Source organism: Otolemur garnettii, unplaced genomic scaffold (assembly GCF_000181295.1).
Source record: "Otolemur garnettii isolate 467f Iridium unplaced genomic scaffold, OtoGar3 scaffold00019, whole genome shotgun sequence".
NCBI lineage: Eukaryota > Metazoa > Chordata > Mammalia > Primates > Galagidae > Otolemur > Otolemur garnettii.
In genome coordinates, this window is record NW_003852414.1 from 25,008,897 (window position 1) to 25,027,890 (window position 18,994).

The following is an 18,994-nucleotide window of genomic DNA, read 5'->3' on the forward strand; positions in this document are numbered from 1 at the left end:
GTGTGTGAGGCAGGTGTCTACAGGAAGTCATGTGTGAGGTGGGTGTCTACACGCCCACCACGTGCTGGCATCCTGGCGAGTCTTGCTGGAAGCCTGGGTGCCGTCTTTTCTGAGGCAGTGCCTGGGGGACTTGTGCGTTGCTGCCAAGGAGGCTCCCGGTTGCTGGCTCAGCCCTCCTTTGTCTTACACAATGAACGACTGTGTGATGTTTCTGTCCCTCAGGAATCATTTCCTCCCGGATTTTCTCTTCCACATCCTTAGTTTTCAGTTAGACTGGAGGAACCCAGAGAAGGGAGACGGGCGATGCACCCAGGTCCTGCTCTTCTTGCTCCCTGTGTGTCACGGTCACAGTCCCCTGACTGTGTTGCTGGCTTCTGGACCCCTCTGCAGCCCGCACTGCAGCTGTGAGTTTCACTTATTTGTTTTTGTGTTGAGGACATTTCTCTCTGAAGCAGAACCAGGAGCTCTCTGAGGTCTGGACGGCGCTGCTTTGCTCTGACTTCATGGCCACTCACAGACATCTTTCTCATGACCGAGGACCTCTTCACCCCTCTCTTCTCACCATGAAGCCACTGTAAGATTCTAATGTTCAGTATAGTAATTTCAAGAATTCTCTGCATTGGATAAGAAACCTATAAAAATCCTTAATAGCCCCCTCGTTTCCCACATTCCTGGCCGTGGGTCTGGCTGCATCCTGAGCGAGCCCAGGGGCATCTCCTGGAGTCAGAGTCAGGCCTTGAACTGCTCCTAAGTTTCCTGTCCCTCCTGGCCGCCGTCTCCAGAGCCCTCCCTGGACAGTACTCCCTGTCCTCAGTGTCCACTGACCAGAATCACATCCATCACAGCTGTGTTGTGATTACAGAGGTGCTGAGCTAATCAAAACTCTCAAACTCCCACTGCTTCCCTGTGAAAGTGTATTTCACATCCCAGGAAGTGCAATTCAGCCACCTCTTTACCTGCTCAGAAGTGAGCACTTCAGGGCATCCAGCTCGATGAAGAAAAGGAAACACGTTATTTCATTTTCCTGGAGAGTGATCTGTGATCCTCCTTGATGTTAAAGTTTCCTAGAACATCCTTTCTTGTTTATCAGAGCTTAAGTGTAACTTTCCTCCTCTGGTTGCTAACGTTTCGAAACATTATTTACCAAATTCAATTGTTAACAATACGGGTTAAGCTAAATGAGGCAGAGAGGGAGAGGAAGACAAAATACAAATGACCAAACCTCCAATTTATCAAATGATGGGGCATAGTCCCGGCTATTTCCACTGGTAAATACCCCTACCTGGGTAACTTAACTGTGCAAATAAATGGCACTAAGAAAATAATTAAGAAAATTGTAAGCGATTTAGAGTATGCTATTGTTACACCACTGCTACTGTCACACTCATCCCTGTTAATCCACCACTTTCTAAAACAGTGATTTTATACTTTTTAAATGGAAGTTTACTAAAAATGAGCAAGAATTTCCACCATCCAGGATTTCTCTTTTCCTATTTTTTCTTGATAAAGATGTCAGTGAAGCACAATGAGATTTCTTGTCCAAAGACATTTTGGGACAGATAATGTTAAAACTTCGTTCATAGTAAGATAAGGATGATGAATAATTTTGCCATCACACATACATGTTTAAGGAGCAGTTAATGAAAATTGATAAAGCAAATTATGGATTAACCAAGTCACAGCAATTGCCTTAGAAATGACTAGAGTGCACTATTTAAAAATTTTTTAAAAAGAGCTGCCATTTTAACCCCCAACCGAAGGCAGTGTTGACAGAACCATGGGCAAAGTGTCTGACACCTGTATGTCCTGCATACTTTGGTTAGGAAGTTGCTTCCTCCCCCAAGTGGTGAAACAGTCCACCTTTCTAGAAGAAGAATCAAAGTCCTCTATAAGCTCCAGAATCATGCTAATTTTAGTTCCGTAATAACAAACCTTAATAACTCTAATAATTCAGCATTAAGTTCCAAATGACCAGCCCCCATCCTATATAAAAGGAACATCAGTAAAATTAGGTTATATTCTGATAGCCACACAAGAAAGATGAATTGGGGCAGCGATTTGACAATATTTTTGATGGTGCTTGAAATACCATCCTAGGAATAGAGAAATTGTGCCAACAACCAACCATGGGATTGTGTTGCGCTTTGGCGGAGAATGTGTAATCCCAAACCGGATATTCTTCATTGAAAATGAAACCTAAGAATTAAATTCCTTTCCTGCAGTAAGTAGAACTGACAAATTATTTCCTGATTCCTAATCTGAAAATGAGAATTTAGTATAAATGGCACAACTGTCCAATTGCTTTAAAAATGCAAGTTCTTCCTGGACAGAAGAGGGAAATGGGGGGCTGTGTTAGAGTCGGCGATGAGGAGGCAGGGCTGAGACTGGAGGCAGAAGCTTGAAGAGTGGCTGTAGGTTGGAGTTAACAGCCCTCAAGCAGAAGCTCATGAGAAGGGCTGATAACTTCACAGAAGAACTGGCTTTGACCAGCTTCTCAGCTACCTCCACCACCCTACACAAAGGTCATCTAATTATAACTTTAATATCATTTACGTGGTGATTTTAAAATTTCTCTGCCCTTGAAATTGCCACCATAGTTCCAAGGCAACCACACATATAAGGTATGAAAATGGGAGGGAACCCAATTATGGGAATTACCACCCAAATTCTTAATAAATGCCTTGGCCCTGAATATTCCTCCCCTTAATTAGTAAGACTTCAAAGGGCCTAAAACCACTTCTTCCCAAGGTAGGCCCTCTTTCAGTCTGCTGCCGGCCTCCCTGAGAGTGGACTTATAGCTTTCAATAAAGCTTTTGTTTGCTTGGCTTACATGCTATGTCCTGAAATTCTTTTCCTAAAAAAACACCAAGAACTTGGAAAACCTCCATTTGGAGACTGGTAACATCTTCTTTGAGGCTTTCCCCTGCCCAGCAGTTGAGAGCTGGACTCTGGGCTGGGATTTTGCTCTGGTCCCAGGGGTGTCTCCTTATTAAAAAGACACAGAAACATCTGATTTGCGAGAAGTGCCAGGCAGTAATCAGGAAAGAAACAAAGCAAATGTTATGTCAGTTTTAGAGTGTGTTAGTGAGAGACCCAAGATGACAAGGACAGGAGGTAGCAAATTCTGCAACAGCTATAGACCAGCAGATTCTAGGAGTACCTAGAGAAATGTGGGTTGGTTCAAGGGTAGATGCACATCTTCCTGTCCCTAGGTGTGTCAGAGAGGAGAAGAAAATGAACAGGAGAGGAGTGTTACGAGCCAGAACCACCTCTGTGGATACAAGTAGCATCATCTCGTCTTCTCTTTATCCTGGTGTCTGAGAGAGAATTTTACAGCAGTTTTCTCTGGGAGAAATTGATGCGATGGAGGATGTGTTTATACATTTCCAACACAGCTGTTCTCATGAAAAAAGTCCCAAGCTGTCACAGAAGATACCACTGTTCCCAGACCCCAGTGAAGGGCAGAGAGGCTCACATTTTGGAGTGTGAATCTTTGACAACAGTGGCAGCAGAGGGTTGGAGGAAGAGCAGGAAAACCTAAGCATCATTTTAGCAAATAAATCAGAGGAATCAAGGGGGAAAGAAAGCTAACAGCTGCTGTTAAATTTCACACATAAGTGTGAAGTGTCGGGGAGAGGGAGTGGTGTCTGCAGAACATTTTTGGGAATTTGGGATGTGTGAATGACAGTGTCACCCCTGATTCATCACTTGACAGATTATTTTCCAAGAATGCTATAATTTCTTTTGCGTGTGAAATTGAGCTGAGACTGACCCTAAGGAGACCCAGCTTTTCCATGGGTTATACACATGTTCGTGGATGGAGTGTCCATAAGGAAACATTTCTGCACGTACTTGTGGCTACTGGTGTCTGTACCTAATCTCATCATTACCCTCTCAGATCAGCTAACCATGCCCGACACCCTTATTTTTTTAATAGCAGCACCAATTTCCTATCAAAGGAATGATGTCAACAGCTTCCTGTGTTATTCCTAGAGTGCTAGCTTGTTAGTGCTACTACCAGCAATGGAGAGGTCTGTGATGGCTTAACACTGAACAAATATGACGTTGAACTCTGAGTTCTGTTATAATCAACAATCATTTGTAGCTGTCTGTGCTCTGATAGGCTTGTCCCTCAGGTTATCCTTCTCATGGAACACTGCAGTAGTATCACTTTCATACAGCCCCCAGCTATGCAGCAATTTCAACAAATTCAATTAAACGTATTTGTTAATTATGCTGTAATAAACTAAAACTGTTATAAAAGTTTGCCAGATCCCTTCTCCTTATGCCAAAAGTTCTCCAGTTGTGCAAATGTTCATCTCTTTGCAAATGATGCCCCTAGGTTGGAGGAAGGAGTCACCTAGGAGCCTGTAGGTCTCACATACCTGCCACCTATGCTTACATCATGGTGCAAAATTTGTTATGACAACTGTCTTGGCTTTACACCACCATCTTGATTGTATCAGATTTCATTTTTACTTTTCTATGTCCTATTTAGCCTTTCTTGTTTTTGTTTTCCTTTATACATCAAAGATTTATTTACAGTCTTCTTTCATTTCCCAAGAAATACACTGTTGCAACTCTCTTCTCTTTGATATATTCCTATATTCTTGATGTCACCAGTAGTTACAACTTGTGGACTTGTGGGATTATGCCCTTTTATGGTGTTATCATGATCACACATATACTTTTCTAGAAAGAGAAAGAATCAAATGTTTTTGGTCATGTTAGGGGCTCTTAAATTTGGGATAGGATGCCATACAAAGAACAATGGCCAAGAATTAAGAACAGTCAATTAAGTTTATGTCTAACCTTGCCTGTTTCAGCATCTGTAAGTAAGAATTGATACATTTTATCTCATCCTTCTTAGAGATACATTGTTAGAGATTTCTTGTGGCAACACAAGTTTGTTGATCCATTAGTGGTTTTTTCATAATCTGCATTGCTGGGTTACTGTGGAAAGCTCTGCTGATTTAGGAATAGTAAGAAGCTAGAAGTGATACAGAAATGGACAAGGACTAAGGACCCCAGCTCACCCTTGGCAAGTTAGGTGCAAGCACATCTCTCAAAGAGCATATGTATTTTTTAATAAAATTAAATATGTAAAAACAAAAAGAAAGGTTAAAAGAGGTAAATGGTAACCATGTGGTAGATAGAATCTTTTCCACTTGAGGATAGAATATTTTTTCACAGAAAAGCCATAATGCTCTTAAGAAAAATGACGTAAATTTTTGTTAACAAATACAGAAGCAAAAATCAATTTGGTTTTCGTGTCATTATCCAAGGAATCAAAGATGTTTTTTATTTTTTGTTTTTTTTGCTTTTTGGAGGCTACTTTGATTGTTAAGTTTATGTTCTATTATAAAATATGTTCTTATTTTTGAATTATAAACTCACTTATCAAATTTATTAATTCTTCGAATGATGTGAAAGTAGTTTTTATAAAAGCACATTTGTAAAATTGTTAGGAGCAGCTTTTATTTTTGAGACATTAATTTGATACTGACATGTTATGGAGAGAGAGAGAGAGAATAAGAGAGACATGGGGAGAGAAAGAATGATAGAGAAAGAGAGAGAATGAAAGACAGGGAAAGAATGAGAAAGAGAGAGAGAGAGACTGAATAGTTCTCCTGAAACTAGAAATCAGAACAAATGTTGAAGAATCATTGCTGCAGTGTAGAGCCAGGCCTGGGAAGTAGTCTCATAATTCACAGAGGCTGGTTTGCACAGTCTGGAATTAGCATAACTGGCAGGTGATACGTCACATATTTCAAAGTCACCACACACAGAGAAGGTCTTAACTTCCATAAAGGTGTGACTTTCAGCAAATCTCCTGCACATGATCAATGATTGTTTTAAAATTACAAGCTAGCGATAATCACCCTGTATGATGTATTAGAGTTCGCGCCTTTTCGCGAAATGCTTTTAGAAATAGGAAGGGCATCATGTTAATTCTTCTTGGTATTTCATTAGTTTCTTGTCACTTGTTTCATTAGTTATATGCTGTTTCACATTGGTGTCAATGACACAAAGCTAATTTCTTGACACACACTTTATGTTTCTCACGAATTGTGCTCATTATGGAAAATGGACTGAATTTTTCATCGGTTTATGCTGAATGAATGATTACATTGAAATAATTCACTTTGTAATTGTTGCCAAAAAGGTGCTTCTGCAAAAGTGTGTACATCTCTAAAGAAATTCTCTGAGGTGAATGAAATTTTATGGTATTTGATAGACAATGACTCTGCATAATGCAGTCCTCAGATTCACTGAAAATCCCTCTCATAAAACTATTGCCTGAACTACTGAACTACTGCCTCATAAAATAAAGGTAATTTTTAAAGTCTAATCCAATTCAAGAAACTTCTTATTTTTTAAAACCACTGCTTATATCAACAACACTAAAAAAAATAGGAGGAAAACCCCTAAATAATTAATGTGATAAATTTGCCTATAAAATATATGAACAAAATATTGCATCAATTCTTTATTGTACAGAAATAGAATTTGAACAGTTTATTAAAACTTTGAAATAGTAACTCTACTGTAAGAAAGAGGCATACACTTTAAAATTGTTAATGTGTTTAAGCAAATTAAGAATTCACTGGGCATGTGATATGCAAATAATACCATATAGAAAAGATGCTATTTATTTTATTAGTAGTAGCATTACCTTTGATTGACAAATCATGATTATACATTTATGGTGGATAATGTGAAGTTTTGACATATATATACAATGTGGAATGATTAAATCAAGCTAATTAACATGTCCATCATCACTCTCACCTATCATTTTTTATGAAATTTACTCTTACAGTTACTTTGGAATATAGAGTGCATTATTAATGACTAGAGTCCCCTGTTTATCTGAAGCTTTGTACCCTTTGATCAGCAACTTTCCACTCTCCCTTCCCATCCCACAGCCTCTGGTAATCATCATTCTATACCCTACTTCATTAGTTCAACTCTTTTAGATTCCACACATACGTGAAGTCATGTGGAATTATTTGTCCATGCCTGGCTTACTTCATGAAACATAATGTCCTCCAGATTCATTCATTTTTGTTGTAAATGACAGGATATACCCATTTCCAAAGGCTGAGTACTGTTCCATTCTGGATATACACCACTTTCTCTTTAGCTGTTAATCCATTAATGGACAACTAGGTTGACTCTTTGTCTTAGCAGCAATAAACATGGGATGATGGACATCTCTTCCACATATTGATTTCCATTCCTTTAGGTTTATACCCTGAAGAGGGATTACCGGATCATACAGGAATTCTAGTTTTACTTTTTGGAAGAACCTCTACACCATTTTTCATAACAGCTGTAGTTCTCATTTTGTTCATTAATTTCTTTCAAATTAATTTTCCATTTATAATTTTTTGGAATTCCATGACCTTCTTTAAGAGGATTATTCTGAATTCTTTGTCAGTCTTTTTATAGATCTCCATTTCTTCTGGGGTTTGTTAATGAAGCTTAATTGATTTCCTCTGGTAGTGACATATTTCCCTGATTTTTCATAACTTTTGTGTCCTCATATTAAGGACTGCACATTTTAAAAGATGGCCATTTGTCTAACCTTCGCAGGTATTCTTTGGGGGTGATAGGTTTTTATTATTGAGTCTAGCCTGGGATTCTGGGTGGGCCAGCATTTAGTAACCAGGAAAGGTAGAGAATCTTGGTATCAGGTTATAAAACAATATTAGTGGCTGTGCTCTGTGGTCTAATGAGACACTAGCTGCATTCTGCCACTAAGCAGGACTACAGCTGTGCTCTGTGGTCATGTCTGAGGGGGCATGTTTGTCTGGTTGGGTGGTAATGTTGATTGGAATCTGAACTTGAACAGGGACATCTGGTGAGCTCCAAGCCTTAGTGAGGTCTCTGGCATTGCTGCTGTGCCACATGGGGGTGGGCAGGGTCAGAGGCTACATTCCACAGGTGTGTGGATTTGGCCTTGCCTCCTGGCCTATGGCGAGCTTCACAGAGCACCAAGGCTCAGCAGCTCTGGTTGTCTGGGGATGTATGCTCTCTCTGTGGGTAATCTGTGTCTCCTGGCCTGGAGAAAACTTAAGGAAAGCCCCAGTTTTGTGTGGAGAAGCTGGCTGGGGAGTTGAGCCCTGTCTAACAGTAGACTGCACTTCCAGCACCCTGAGGCTTCTGCCTATGCCTCTGTTGACTGGAATGCAGAGCAACAGCCAAGTCTCTGGGCTGAACACTGTGAGCCTTCGCCCCATTTTTTGTTTCTAACTGACCTCAGGTAATCTAGACTCGGTGGTATTCCCAATGTTTCCAGTGGGACAAGACAGAACAGGAGTGAACCTCTATGAAAGGCTCTTGGAAGGTGGGGAAGCTGACTCTCCACCTCCCAGTGGCTTTTCCCACTGTAGAAATTGTGAATCCAAGGCACCTTTTGCATGCTGCACTGTGCTGCCTCGTGGAAGGGGCAGCACAGTCAAAGAGGACGATTTATCTTGTCCTCTAAATGTGTCTGCTTGCAGTTCTGGGGGTGTCTCAGGCCCACTCCTAAGTTCTAGGATATGTACCAAGGTATTCTTGTCTGTGGGTAGTTGCTAGTTAAATGTTTGTTGAGTGGAGGGGTGGAGCCGGAGAACTCCCATCCTGCCATCTTACTAATGTCACTCTTCCAAAGAAGATGCTATTTCAAAAGAATATTTTCCATTCCTAAAGGAAGTCTGTGAGTATGTTGATGATTTTTGTATGTTTTTCTCTGTTGATGTAACTACATCTTAGTATAAAAATGAAATTTAAAAAATCACATTTGGAAAAATCTTGTGTTGGTAGTATTCAACCATTCTGATTTATTGAGTGTGTATGGATACATATCTATAGGGCAAAGGTAACGTGAAGGGTATTTTCTAGTATTGCTGAAAGACAATGTGTCATCTAAAGTACATTTTCAAGGCTTGGTGCCTGTAGCTCAGAGGCTAGGGTGCCAGCCACATACACTGAAGCAGGTGGGTTTGAACCCAGCCTGGGCATGCCAAACGATGACAACTACAACCAAAAAATAGCTGGGCATTGTGGTAGGAGCCTGTAGTCTCAGCTACTTGGGAAGCTGAGGCAAGAGAATTGCTTGAGCCTAAGAGTTTGAGGTTGCTGTGAGCTGTGATGTCATAGCACTCTACCAAAAAATAAAATAAAATAAAAGAAGAAAATAAAAATGTGTGTATGTTTAGTTTCCTTAATAATATATGAAACAGACAAGAAGAATTGTCAACCAGAAGAAATCAGGGGTGACTGAGTGATTGGGGAATTGGACAGCTTATGACCTTAATATGTTACTGTTAATTAACCAAAAAAAGTCTTATTTATTCTAGTTAAGTGATTTGCCCTTATTCTCTTCAAATTTTATCATGAGTTCACAGTCATTAATCACATAGTTTTAAGTGTGCATAAATTCAGCACTTTGGGGAATAAAAAATGAGAAAATATCTCAAAATCTAATGGCAACAATGGGTTCTGCAAGAAAAATCAGTAGAAAGAAAACTGTTACACATGGCACATTAAAATTCACAATATGAAGCAATTAAGAGAGCTAAATTAAAATACCTTCCTTAGACTGCCAGAGTAAAGGAGTTGTCTTCCACAAGTCTGGCTATTATTAAACCATGCAATGTGTTTGTGAGTTTCCAACTTAGCTCCCTGAGTCCTGGGGACTGGGGAGATGGTAGGAAGGACGATTTATTCAGGCAGTGTTTGAAACTCACATTCAAATCCTTAAATATAGTCAGGTAACAACGCAAATATCCCAACTGCTCGATTGTTAGAGGTTAAAGAATTCAACTCAAATTCAAAGAGGTTCCTTTCCATGGATTTAGTAGTTTATCCTCTTATGTTTCCTTTTCTTTGTTTTATATTACTGTCATCTATTAAGGGGGCATCATGTAAAATAAATAATATATATTAATATAATATATAAATCATATGTATCCTGTACCTACTTCTATTGATGAAAAAATTATAACCTAATACCTAAATTACTGTTTTATCCTTCTTAGTACTGTTGCTGAGGACACTAATTCAATAATGGAGAAGAATAGTAGGTTTGAATATTTTGTTATATGTAAAATTTCAGTTTTCTTTTTTGCATTTGTTTCATTCAAGGGAACAAAAAAACCTTCAACATCCTAAGTTTTAATTTCATACCATTACACCTAATTACATTACTCTAGAAGTCGTAATAGATGTTACTGATTAAGAAGATGTCTTTTTGATTGTAACTAAAAGGAACATTTAAAATCTAATTGAAGAAAATGAAATACTCCAAGAATATTCCACCTGAAATTTCAAACCACAGAAGAAACAAAATACGTTCTGATTTTCTTTTTATGTCAGACTGATTCTGGAGAGTTGTGTCTTTGGTTCTGGTTTTTATCAGGAGACACATGAGTTTAGTACATGAAAGACAGAAGCACAGCCCCACGTCTTTCACCAGAAAAAAGATGAGAGCCTTAAATGAAAGTCACATACGTATAATAAGAATTTCAAATTTTCTATTAGCCACATGCAAGAAAGGAAAACAGAAATAGGTGACCTTAATTTCAACGATAAATTGTAATTAATAATAGGTAATTATTTAATTCCATCTACCCAAATATAGTATTTTAACAAGTAGTCAATGTGAGAAAGGGATTGAGATATTTTACCTTTTCAAATTTTTGTGCTTCATCTTCAAAACTCAGTGTGTATTTCATACTACGTATATGGTGTGTGTGAAATTGGGCCAGCTGGGCGTCCAGTGCTCAGTGGGCCCTGCGGCCAGTGGCTGCCTCATTAAGTAGTCCTGGTACTTGGGATGGGGATGTTGTGAACTCCTACCCATAGCACTTGACCAATCACTGTACTTTGTCTGCCAAATATGGGTTACAGTTCTGATTTTTACCTACAGGTGGTTCAGGACTATCCTGTGACTCTAACAAGTGACCACTGGTCACTTGTTGCTAAATGTAGTTAAGGTTATAATTGAAATTTGTCTTGTAAGGCTGCGGGGTTTAAAATAATCAAGCATAAATCCAATTTTCAGAGAAATGTCAGGCATAGTTGTTTATCCCCAATGTGTTTCTTCATTCTCTGCTAACACAATGTTGGTTTAGCTCAAGAATCTATTTTCATGCACATGAACTTATGTTGGGGTAAATCTTGTGTGACCTTGGGCTCCCCAGAAATAGGGCCTGGGGAGTGAGGAAATGAGGAATGAGTGAGGCAGACACAGGGGGAACCTCAGCAGTGGCTGACTGCAGGTTTTCTGACCCCCTGAGACCTCACAGGTGTCCCAAATTCAGACAGTGAGGTCAGGACATGTGCTCCACTTCAAATAGATACCAAGTGTGGGCTGTTCTGGGGCTGGGGACATGAACATGGGCAACATAGCTGTCTTCTGAGGAGCAGTGGGCTTCTGCCAGGGCTCTGGCCTGTGCGTCATCAGCTGACCACCCTCCCGGCCACTGGGGAATGAAGCTTCTTTCCTGATGGGCACCTCTCTGGGCAAGGGCTGCAGCTCTCCAAACCCTGAGTTGCTGTGATCCAGCTCTTCCAAATTATTCACTTTCAAACCACATGAACAAGTTTGAAATCTAACATACAACACAAGGATGAAAGTTAATAATACTGCATTGTGTACTAGTAATTTACCAAGAAAGTAGGGGGAAAAATAAAAAGACAGGAAAAAAGAAGAAAAAAAGAAGAACTATATGAGATGATAGATATGTTCATTTGTTTGGCTGTGGTACACGTACATAAGTACATAAAAACATCATGTCATGCATTGTGTTGTACAAGAATAAATAAAGAAAAAGGAGGGGTTGGTTGTACAGAACCCTGGCAATCAACTAAGAGTGTTCTCCCTTCTCTGGTTCCCCGAGGTGGAGCGTGCCAGCATCTCCACACACCTGTGCTACTGTGGCACCTGTTGGCACCTTGGCATGATGGTGGGAAGTTCTCATCAAATGAGAACAAACGGAACCCCATCATCCTTAGACAGCTGTGGAGATGGCATCCAATTCTTAGCCTGGAGCCAGACAGAGAGTCCCCTACAGAAACACCTTTAAAATGTCCTTCACTCCTGTAAAGAGACTCAGAAAAGCCCTCTTTCCTCTGGATATGATGCCTGTGTGAAATTGTACAAACAAACAAACAAAAAAGAAAGCATGGTATTCTATTTTAAGGAGAACATAGATACAAAACAATTTAATCTTCTTTTTGATGAAGGAATATATTAAATCAGTAATGCGTATTTTCCTACAAACAGGGGATCAGCTTTAATTAAAAGGAAGCTATGAAAAAAATCATTTGAATGTAAAAGGATTTTGCATAGGCTCTAAGTAACACTGTACATCCCCCCACCAAGTTAGCTAAGGAATTAAAATGTTTATTTTAAGGGAGCTAAGCCAAGAATATATCTACTAACTAATCAAGTTGAGATGTGTAAGTCACTCTGAAACTTTTCTTTTCTTCATTCATGAGTGACCACTTTTATTTTTCTGCTTTTCAAAGCAAAAAGTTAAAAAAGACTTTCTTATTGTCAAATGTACTAAACCAAGATGTGTTTATATGTAGTCTGTAATTTCTAGGGAATTTACCTAAAATAATAAAATATTTTTGTTGCAAATATAGTACTGTGAAATACATGTCTGTTATTTTCCCTTATCACAGTGAACATGGCATTTAAACATCTTTGTTCCTAAAAATAATAAAAAATCAGTGCCTGATTTAAAAAATGACTATTGAAGCTCAAATGTTTTTAATGACTACAATGCACTTTAAAGACAACAGTTATTTTTTTTAGGAGTGTATAAAGAAATATAAAAAGACTCAGATACGCCAAGAGCTGCCACAGTGGCCACCACCATGGTGTCAACAACTGGGCCGACAAAGCTGCCGTCTGAATGGCACACCCAGGACAGAACCCAGGGGTCAGTGAAAGACACTCTAGTGACTGGAATACAATGCACAGTGGACATTTAGCATTTATGGATTTATGTGCATCATATCAATAATAATAGATAACAAACATATTAGTTGGGAGAGTTTAATATTCAACTTTCCTGATAGTGTCAGTGGTCAAAATAGCTGAGAATGGAGTTGTCTTAAATACAATAATTACATTCAATTTAACTAAATTAGATATATTGACCTTAACTCTGAGAGAACGCAATTTCTTTCCAAGCCTTTGAAAAGTTGACACACACACAACACACAAAGAAATCATTATATGTCATGTATGCCTTCAAGAAAACCATAAAATCTGTCAAACAAATAGCATGGTCACTATCATCTACTACTATAATAAAGCAAAAATTACAATAACAAGAGTAGAAATAAATCAAAAAGTCAACAAGTAATTTAAAAAAGGAGAGAAAAGAAAGAAAACATCCCTTTTAAATAACTCTTAGATCAAAGAGAAACTCATAGAAAAAAACTGTAGTCTGTCCATAAATTTTATTAATTAAATTCACAAAAGACAATCAATACCTTTTTTCTTTATTAATGAACAAAAAAATCACGGATAGGTAAAATATTTGTTGTTAAGAACTTTGAAAATTGGACAATAAACTCAAATAAAATGGAAAGGAAAAAGAAACGCAGATAATAGCAACAGGTAATGAATCACAATACGGGGAAAGCTAGGATCAATGAATGTGTTCAAAATGTCTTGGGATAAAAGAAAACAATAAATTAATTAAGGTAAAAAGAGATGTGGTAAAAGAGAAGTCTCAGAGAAGTAATTATAAAATTCAAATACTCCATGAATAAGTATGAAAAACATCTGGATAAAACAAATAAATTTCTAGCAAAACACCAAATACCCACACTGATATCAGGAGAATGTATCATTTATATTCATATAAATGGCATTAGAAAATAAATAATGTTTTCTAAAGACATTAAGAAATGGATGAACCCTATAGCTACATACAGTTCAGAGCAGGTGAGGATGGGGAGGCAGGACAAACATCTTTTCACTCAAATTCACTTTGAAAATTTTTTTTTAATTACAAATTAATATGAGTGTACAGATGTTTAGGTTACATTGTTTTCAATTCTAAGGTAAAGTTCAAGTTGTAATTGAGCCCATCACCCAGGGGACTTGCTGAACACCTAGTGGCTGAGCTCCTTAGATGAGATCCCCACGATCACCCTCCCTCCTCCTGTCCCCTCTTTCTCCCCCGCCTCCCCCCGCTAGACTACATTTGCTCCAGAATGTTTATTGTAGCTCAATTCACAATTGCCAAGACGTGGAGGCAACCCAAGTGCTCATCCACCCGTGAATGGATTAACAATCTGTGGCCTGTGTATACCACAGAGTACTATTCAGACAGAACATAGGGACTTTTATCTTCTATATTTACCTGGATGGAGTTAAAACACATTCTTCTTTGAAAAGGATCTCAAGAAAGGAAAAATATCCAATGTGCTCAATACTAATATGGAACCAATATATAAACAATTACACATGTTGAATTACACTATGAATGAAAATATTTTGTTTTAATATAATTGGAAGATTACAGGAGTCTCCATCCCCTCTAGACCCCTCCTCCAGCCGTCAGCACATACCTCCTGCTGCGCTCCCATCCTGTACCTGGGGAGATCCAGCAGGATCCCGGCGCAGGTGGGAGTCTGGCACTGTAGCCACCTCTGAGCCAGGGTGTCCCCTAGGTCCTTCCCAGGACACCGTGACTCTGATATTTTTGGAGGTCTGTTGTTATGTCGAATATCCCTTATTTGGGGTCAGTCTGATGTTTCCTGATAACTGAGTTGTTAGATACAGGTAATAACATTTTTGCATGAAAAGTAGGAAAAAAAAAAGATGTCGGATCCATTTGTCACCTGCTACCAGAGGACAGATGATGCCAGTTTTGTTTTACTGTGGAGACTTCGTCATGTTTCGACACTGTAAAGATATTCCTTCTTCTGTTATCGTAAGTATTTTCCCAGGAGCTACTTTGGGACTGTGCAGACCCCCATGGTTTATTTCGTCTTCGTTCACTATTTTAGCATTTATGGATGTTTCTTTTCCTGGTTAATTATAATTCTGTGTCAAATAGTGATTTCCTAATCCCATCATTCCGCTTACATCTTTATTAATTGCTGTTCTACAGAAAGGAGAGGTGTTTCTTCTTCCCCTTACTTTATTTCAGTGTGGTCTCATGATTTCCTATTTTATCCAATGGGTTGTAATCTGTAAATACTATTACTTATTTTGCTGATGGTTTTGGTTCCAGATTTGGCCAAAGAGAATCCCTTCAAGATGGATTTTCTTCAAAATTTTGCTCAAAAGAAATCATGCTGTCAGTGTAAAATTGCAACCATGGACGTTCACTTACACGAATAGGAAGCAGGTTAAATTGTGTCCCATGGTCACTGAATGGAAAATCTAAGATTTTTTTGGTAAAATTAACATAATATTAAGTTAACCATTTTAACCATTTCAAGTTTAAAATTCAGTAGCATTCATTGTGCTCACTTTGTGCTACAACTGTCACCACTATCGACCTCCAAAACTGTTCCTCATTCCAAACTGAACTCCGTAGTCATTAAACAAGAACTCCTCGTCCACCGCTGTTCCCAGCCCTTGGAAACCGCCATTCTGTCGTCCGTCTCTGTGGATTTGACTACTCCAGGTACCTCACACGAGCATAATCATTAAATAAATACGTGTCTTATCTATATGCCTTATTTCACAGAGCGTACAGCCTTCAAGGTCGGTAACATTTGTTCTTCTTTGTTTTCACCTTTGGTCGGTCGGTGTGAATAATGCCACTCGGAACATATGAACACGGGTGGACAGATACCATTCTGGGGGGGTGGAGCGGGGGATGGGCCTGGCTGTGTCTATGTGCCACGGATTCCCTACCTTTTAGGATGTGGCTTTTTCTTGACTGGCTGTTTATGAGGTTGCTGTGGAGTTCTGACTGGTTTCCAGACCTCATATAAGGTTATTTTAGCAGGTCTCTGGCTGTTTTCAGAGGTCTGTAAGTGGAATAAGGGCTTGGAACCTGATAGTCCACTACTTTCTTGACCTTACTCATGTCTCTGTGTATGGACAAGGGATGCATTTTTTTTCAATATATCAAATGCAGAGTAGTGTGACTCATAAGTATGGGCCAAAGAAAATATTCTATGTTCAAATCAGAGTAAAATTCTCAGGTAAGATACATTAAGAAACCAATAAAATCTCTGAGGAAAAGAAGTCAGACAGCTGGATACTGGGAGACAAAGCTGATTTCTCCCATCACAATATAAAAATTTGTGCATTTTGGATTTTAAAATGTGGCTGATAGTATTTATTTAAAAACAAGTTTATCAAGATGCAGATGAACTAAAATAATACACGAGGAAGGGCAAAGGGAGAGGACAGACCTTAGGAGCAGCACGTGAATGAAACCAAACCTAAGAAAAGGGAAGCACTGTGATCACATCGTGTTATGGGCACAGTAACCCAGCAGGTGCCCCAAGAACACGCTGGAGGAAGGGCCAGCAGAGGGCAGGGCCCACGTTGGCCACTCGTTCAGAAGCATCAAACCAACCTGAAAAGTTTCCCTGGAGGACAAAACTATCTTTAGGTCCTTGTAATGTTATCTTACTCAGGCTGAAGGTGCTCTTTCCAGATTTAGGCAGTAAAACTGTCTCTAGTTCCTGAGATACCAGGGAAGACGAGCCCACACGCTCCCCCATGATGATAAGTAAGATTCCTGATGGTGTGATGGGTGCTCCATGGTATCACATGTGCTCAGTGCTGGAGACGTGTCTAGGCCATAGAAGGAATGATTAGCCAGGAGGATATTTCCACCTTGAGGGGATTAACAGATGGGAGAGCACTTGCCACGTTTTAATGCCCTTTGAAATATTCCATTTCCATCATTTCCTATCAAGGATTTTCTTCTTGTCGTACGTATCCCATTTATTTTCACATTTCTTGAGCTTGTTTCCTTGACATTCTTATGTAATAAGAAGATTACATCACATAACATGTTGGCCCTAGATAGTTTGGAAACTATGTTCTCAATTTTGTCTGTACCTTATAAAATGTTTTCACTTAAAATATATTATCTTTGCGTACAACAGACTTATTGCTGCATAATTCACGTGTGTAACATCAAAGGCTCAAATGACATTTTCCAAAGATTTACTTGGAAACCAGTATTACTTATTTCATAGAAAATGTAGTTCCTATAGTATCTTTTATCTTAAAATTTTTCTACTATTTCATAAACCAATTGTAGTCTAAGGTTATTAGACATGAAAACAATTGAGAAAGCATAAAAAAGAAACGGTATTAATGGAACCTGTTTCGCTATATACACATGTAGTAAACCATTTATGGGCTCCATATACTCTGATGTCATAATTTTCTAATATTTAATAATAAGCTTATGTTTCATATGCATGAATGGAGCTCAAGCCACAGAAAGCATGTGTACACATTTCTACTAATGTTTCACTCCAATAAGAAAAACCTGGGTGCAAATTACTGAGCACTCCCCAGTAGCCATTTTCCTGCTTTCTTTTCCTTTTCTGCCAGTATATGTCCAATATTCACCTTTTTAGCTGCCTTTGTAGTTAAGGCATAGGTAAGATAATGCATCCTGGATAAAGAGAATTGCTAGGAAGTCTGCTGAGTGGCATCTGGGAGAGGTTCTCTCTCTCTCTCTCTGTGTGTCTGTGTAACATGAGGAAAAATATAACCCTTCTAGGATTTGAAGGCTTCTGTGAGGATGCGATGTTTGGGGCAGTGGCAGCCATCTGGTGACCATGAGGCACTAAATCTAAGGTTACCATCCAGCACCCTGGGGATGTTAGAGTAGAAAGACAAAAAGGTCCTTAATTCACTAAACTGCAACAGTCTCCTCACCCCATCTTAACACTTCTGAGAAAATGTTCTTATTGAGGATTTAGTTCTAGTTGCATTTTAAAGTTTCTAATTATTTTGCCCTTTCCAAAATACTGGCATAGAGATGTGATGTTGGTGTCCCTCCAGTGATCTAAATGTGATCATGTTTGAAAATGTCTCAGCTGATTGTTTTAACACAGAACCTTGCAGCAAGGGGTCAGAATGCAGTTTTGCTATTTTTATTTCATGTCATTAGATTTTGTTGCTTTAACTATGGGGGGAAATAAAAAACATTTTAATGTGGAAAAAAAAAAGAAAAACCTGGGGATTGAAAATAAAGTCAGTCCACTTAAAGTAATGCAAATATGCAAATAAACAGGTGTATGCAAATATATATGCTAATAAACAAGGTTTTAGCTTTCTTTAAAAATTATCTACTTTATATTATCTTCAGATAATCACTGTGGAGTTTTTAAGTGATTTTAAATAGTCACCATTTGAATTTACGGCTGTTTCATTTTTCTGTAACAAATAGAGTAGCTAATTTCATAAAACAAGGAGGAAAAACTTAATCTTTCAAAATGATACGACATCTTTCAAGATATAAAAATTCTTCTGAAGCCCTCAATGTATCTAATTATTATCTGTTTCCCAAAGGCCAAGAGATACAGATCTTCAAGAGATTTATAAATAACAGTCAATGCGTTTGTTCAGAGGTGGTTTTGTTTTTATTCCTTTTCCTTTTATTAAAGCCAGACAATATATGTTTTTAGGTAAATCCATGTAAGGTTGAGGACTATTTAAATTAATTTTAAGGTCAGAAGAATAAATTAGATGGAAATACTCTGACTCTTTTTTTTCACATGGGTTAGAATGAATCAGAGAGAAGGTAAACGGCCAGCGTTGTCTTGAAAATTCACAGCCTGGCTTGAACTGTGGAACTTGAACGTGCAGATTTAAACTCACATAATAGCCTTGTAGCCCTCAGGATCTGCCTTAATTAAGTGAAGTGCTCTATGACAGACGCGTGGTAGGTTTGGTAGAATTAAAGGTATGTCCGATGGGTCTCTCTACCTACCGGTCTGCACCCTTTCACTTATTTTCTATCTGAAGGTGAAGACTATGGAA